A 6,299-nucleotide genomic window follows, 5' to 3' on the forward strand; every position below is an offset into this window, starting at 1 on the left:
GTGAAACTTTTGCTGTAGCCTTGGACATCTCAAAAGCTTTAGACAGAGTCTGGCACAAAGCTTTAATTTCCAAACTACCCTCCTACAGCTTCTATCCTTCTCACTGTAACTTCACCTCAAGTTTCCTTTCTGACCATTCTATTGCTGCTGTGATAGATGGCCACTGTTCTTCTCCTAAATCTATTAACAGTGGTGCTCCTCAGGGTTCTGTCCTATCATTCACTTTCTTTTTATTATTCGTCAATGATCTTCCAAACCAAACTTCTTGTCCTATCCATTCCTATGCTGATGATACCACCCTTCACTTTTCCACGTCTTTTCATAGACATCCAAACCTTCAGGGAATAAACAGTTCATGCAGGGAAGCCACAGAACGCCTGACTTCTGATCTCTAAAATTTATAACTGGGGCAGAGCAAACTTAGTATTGTTCAATGCCTCAAAAACTCAATTCCTTCATCTATCAACTTGACACAACCTTCCCATTTCTTCAGTGACACTCAACTGTCCCCTTGTTCTACACTGAACATCCTTGGTCTGTCCTTTACTTATAATCTAAACCGGAAACTTCACATCTCATCTTTAGTTAAAGCAGTTTCTATGAAGTTAGGCATTCTGAAATGTCTCTGCCAGTTTTCTCACCCTCCCAGCTGCTAACTCTGTACAAGAGCCTTATCCGTCCATGTGTGGAGTATGCTTCACATGTCTGGATGGGTTCCACTCGTACTGCTCTTTTAGACAGGGTAGAATGAAAAGCTTTTTGTCTCATCAACTCCTCTCCTCTGACTGTCTTCAGCCTCTTTTCATCGCCGCAATGCTACCTCTCTTGCTATCTTCTACCACTGTTTTCATACTAACTGCTCTTCTGATCTTGCTAACTGCATGCCTCCCCTCCTCCAGTGGCCTCGCTGCACAAGACTTTCTTCTTTCATCCCTATTCTGTCCACCTCTCTAATGCAAGAGTTACCCAATATTCTCAATCATTCATCCCTTTCTCTGGTAAACTCTGGAATTCCCTGCCGGCTTTTGTATTTCCATCTTCCTATGACTTGAACTCCTTCAAGATTTCAAAAACAATTATACTTCAATTTTTGACTACCGCTTTGGACGCCTTTAGAGAACAGCATCTCATTTTTTTTTTTTTACCCTTGCCTGGTACCCCTCCTACATAAAAAAAAAAAAAAAATTAAAATTACATAAATACTCGTAAATAAACTTTACCCATTTATTTATTTTAGTCCCCATACGCAGCTGTCCTATCTCCTGTCCTGCACCTCCACCAATCTTCTTCACTATTGTCTCAGACCCGCCAGCTGGTTCATGTGCACATCATTGGAACATGTGGCTAAACTGTATACATTATTCTTATTTCTTTTATTAGGGAATAAGTTTCATGCTCTATTACCGATTATATATCGTAAATATTTTAATGTTTACATTGATGGTAAGTATACTGTCTGATTCATTATTTAGAAAGAAGATTGTCAAAACTCTGTACTTTTTAATGTCTATGAGAAACCATGTAAATCCTACCTTTGAATGGGAACTAAAGAATACTTTCCACTACAATGAATCTACGCAGAAACAGTGTGCTAATACATAGCAAGGTGGAAGAACAGACGAGAGAGAGAGAGAGAGAGAGAGAGAGAGAGAGAGAGAGAGAAAGAGAGACCATCACCTGGTCAATGAAACAGGGCAGGACACACACACAGCCTCACCAATCTGTACAATGAAAGTGCAACACACACACACACACACACTGTATCACCATATATAAAATTAAAGACGGCAAAACACACACACACACACACACACACACACACACACACACACACACACTGCATCACCATATATAAAATGAAAGACGGCAACACACACACACACACACACACTCTGAGAGGGAGCAAGGTCTCGATCTGAGTCCAGCCGGTGGGCCCAGGAGATACCGTCACACTTATTTACGGACGTATGTACGTATTTCACTTTGAAATACGTACATACGTATTTCTGAGTCCAGCCGGTGGGCACAGGAGATACCGTCACACTTATTTACGGACGTATGTACGTATTTCATTTTGAAATACGTACATACGTACGTATTGCGAGTGGCCATTTTCAAAATGAAAATGGCCACTCGCAAAAGGTAGCTAGACACGATTGCTTTATATATTCTGACTTTCCGTACACTTAAACTAATTCCTCGAATATAAAAATATTTGCAGGCTGAGTAATAATAAAATTTTAAAAAATCCTGAAAAAAAAGTGCTGGAACTTTGTCATGCTTAAAAACAATTCGTAAGCCCACAAATTTGATTGCACAGAAATGCAAAACACTTAAAAAAATATAAAAAATCTGACCTATTTTTACAATTAAAAGTTGGTTACAAGCTGAAATAAAGAAATAAAATAAAAAAAAAATGTCAACTTTTCCAGCCTTAACAGGACTATAAATCACTCTTAAAGTCCACATATATAACTTATCAGGAGTAAAAAAAAAAAAAAACTTAAGCAATCATATTTTTTTTTAGAAGCCATAAACACTTAATTACATGCTGAAATAAAAGAAATAAAATTCCCGGGATCAAAAATGTAACGGAAATTCAGCTGTTATTTACGTCATGAACAACCTCAAAAGCAACATATTTCACTCAACAGTAGTATGTAAAAAATTTCAAACAGAAGTAAATAATTTTTGAAACCATAAAAAGTTACTTATGAGCCGAAATAAATGAACTAAAAAAAAAAAATAAATAAATAATATTGTTACTCACAAGCTGGAACAGGCAGACCATCATGGCTGCAGGCGGCCTTGATGACATCACGTCATCAGCCACTTCGCCTCATTCGGCCTTCATCATATCCAAACCAGGTAATGGCGGGTATATCTCAGTAGTGGATATAAAAGATTAGGCATGCGGCTCCACTTGTGACATGTCTGGCTTATAATAAATGAGAGATGAAGCTGATAATGGCTGAGATAAGGACTGCCTCAGTTGGTTCGTTTTTGTACATATTGAAAACTTGAGTTTTAGCAGTTTTTAATTTTTTGCAGGTATTAATTCATTGACATTTCGTCCTGGATGTTAGGTTTGAGTAAGTTAATGCGAGTTAGAACCATGAAATACTGAGTTATCCATCATATCACTATTACCACTTTCGTCTTCATTGTATTAATGTTGTGAGCCACTTCAAGTTTTGTTTCATTCACTGGAGTTTGTGTACACATTGCGGGAGAGAAACACCTCCTCCCCCTTCCTCTGCTTCTCATGTGACGCTGTATGATGCAAGGTGACATGTAAGATGCGCATACAAATCTGTTTCTCCTTTATATAACTTTTCCTGCTCAATTTACAAACACCATCATGTTAAAGAGTGTGTTATGGCTCGGCAGACACGTTTTGTTTGCAGCATATCCTCCCCACGGCCGGACATAACCACTATCAGTAAAGTAAAAGTGTCATTCAACTCGTCACGCGCGCTCCCGCTGGACTTCAACTCCTGACACTAATCAACTGACGTAGGTTGTTTGTTTCTCTAATATCATTTTCTTAAAAACATGAATGGTACCCAAACACAATGGTACAATAGAATATATGTCCAATAAATTTCACAGGTATCAAAGTGATCGTGTACTGCACGACAGCGTATATATAAAGGAAATGTGCAAACTGGGCAAGTCCATAAGTGAGAGTTCACCTTTCTAGATATGCAACATTGCGGCGGTGAGAGAGAGGCTGAAGACAGTCAGATAGAGGAGAGGAGTTGATGAGACGAAAAGCTTTTGATTCCACCCTGTCTAGAAGAGCAGTATGAGTGGAACCCCCCCAGACATGTGAAGCATACTCCACACATGGACGAATAAGGCCCTTGTACAGAGTTAGCAGCTGGGGGGATGAGAAAAACTGGCGGAGACGTCTCAGAACACCTAACTTCATAGAAGCTGTTTTAGCTAGAGATGAGATGTGAAGTTTCCAGTTCAGATTATAAGTAAAGGATAGACCGAGGATGTTCAGTGTAGAAGAGGGGGACAGTTGAGTGTCATTGAAGAAGAGGGGATAGTTGTCTGGAAGGTTGTGTCGAGTTGATAGATGGAGGAATTGAGTTTTTGAGGCATTGAACAATACCAAGTTTGCTCTGCCCCAATGAGAAATTTTAGAAAGATCAGAAGTTAAGCGTTCTGTGGCTTCCCTGCGTGATATGTTTACCTCCTGAAGGGTTTGACGTCTATGAAAAGATGTGGAAAAGTGCAGGGTGGTATCATCAGCGTAGGAGTGGATAGGACAAGAAGTTTGGTTTAGAAGATCATTAATGAATAATAAGAAGAGAGTGGGTGACAGGACAGAACCCTGAGGAACACCACTGTTAATAGATTTAGGAGAAGAACAGTGACCGTCTACCACAGCAGCAATAGAACGGTCAGAAAGGAAACTTGAGATGAAGTTACAGAGAGAAGGATAGAAACCGTAGGAGGATAGTTTGGAAATCAAAGCTTTGTGCCAGACTATCAAAAGCTTTTGATATGTCCAAGGCAACAGCAAAAGTTTCACCAAAATCTCTAAAAGAGGATGACCAAGACTCAGTAAGGAAAGCCAGAAGATCACCAGTAGAGCGACCTTGACGGAACCCATACTGGTGATCAGATAGAAGGTTGTGAAGTGATAGATGTTTAATAATCTTCCTGTTGAGGATAGATTCAAAAACTTTAGATAGGCAGGAAATTAAAGCAATAGGACGGTAGTTTGAGGGATTAGAACGGTCACTTTTTTTAGGAACAGGTTGAATGTAGGCAAACTTCCAGCAAGAAGGAAAGGTAGATGTTGACAGACAGAGTTGAAAGAGTTTGACTAGGCAAGGTGCAAGCACGGAGGCACAGTTTCGGAGAACAATAGGAGGGACCCCATCAGGTCCATAAGCCTTCTGAGGGTTTAGGCCGAGGGTTTAGGAAAACATCATTGCGAAGAATTTTAATACCTGGCATGAAGTAGTCAGAGGGTGGAGGAGAGGGAGGAACAAACCCAGAATCGTCCAAGGTAGAGTTTTTAGCAAAGGTTTGAGTGAAGAGTTCAGCTTTAGAAATAGATGTGATAGTAGTGGTGCCATCTGGTTGAAATAGAGGAGGGAAAGAAGAAGCAAAGTTATTGGAGATATTTTTGGCTAGATGCCAGAAATCACGAGGGGAGTTAGATCTTAGTTAGTTACCAGTTCGGCGGGGACTGCCAACTCTCTCCGAAAACCGCCAAATCCCGCCAGACTAATTTTTTTTTTTTTTTGCTCCACCCCCCAAAAAAAAACTGCCTTATAACATTAAGGATAATACGGAGACTTTTCCATAGTCCAAAAAATTTTTTTTCTAAAACTAACAAATGATATAAAAATAATACTGAATCAGCATACTGCAAAGAAATCACTTGTAATTTTCAAGCGTCTCGCATTCCAATTGTTAACTTCAGTTCCTCTCTGCGCATGTGTCAAATGATTCTTACAGTGATTATAACACCAGTTTGTTCAGTCTCCGACACAGACATAGGAGTAGCTCTCCCTCGTTCCTGCAGACACATTCCTCTTCCCTTCTGTTGGTTAATGAAGGATTGTGTCGTAATTCTGGGAATGAGTGTTGTTAGGAGGCAATGACATCGGTAGATACCATCACCTGAGGCTGTAGCATCCAACAACTTAAAGACAGGTAATGAAGACTATCAACTAGAGGTTTTAAATGGTGTGTGGAAATCCATGAGTGAGTACATGTATTTAAGAGGACCAAGGAACATAAAGAGGTCTCAGTAGCAGCCTTGAGGACTCGAGATGTGTGTCTGTGTGTGTGTGTGAAAACGGTTAAAGAACAAAAGGGATTGGTAAATTATATGGTTATGGATAATAACTTGAATGCAGGAGTGCTAGATGCAAAATTGGTAAGAGATGTGGATGGTATAATTTCTGCCTAGACTTTGAATTATGCAGAAAGTGTGAAGGGAATGGGCCAGCACGGAAAGAGGGGGATTGGGGAAGTACCAGCAGCAAGGACACATGTCGTCCCAGTTTTGCTGCAAGAACGGTAGTAGAGATGAAATTGAAAAGTTTAAAAGCCCCTTTGTAATTACTGAACGTAAAGCTACGGTGACCATTATGAAACACCGAGAAATTAATTTATGGTAAGGGAGGTGGCGACTCTTTTGACTGCATGCATGCCTGAAATATAAAGATTCTGATCAATTGGAGAGCTGAATGCTAAAATCACTATAAAAAAGAAAGATGGTCAGACTTCACATGGATGGGAATCAAGGATTTAAGACAAAAAACAAA

The sequence above is a fragment of the Scylla paramamosain genome, chromosome 22, assembly GCF_035594125.1.
Source record: "Scylla paramamosain isolate STU-SP2022 chromosome 22, ASM3559412v1, whole genome shotgun sequence".
Classification (NCBI taxonomy): domain Eukaryota; kingdom Metazoa; phylum Arthropoda; class Malacostraca; order Decapoda; family Portunidae; genus Scylla; species Scylla paramamosain.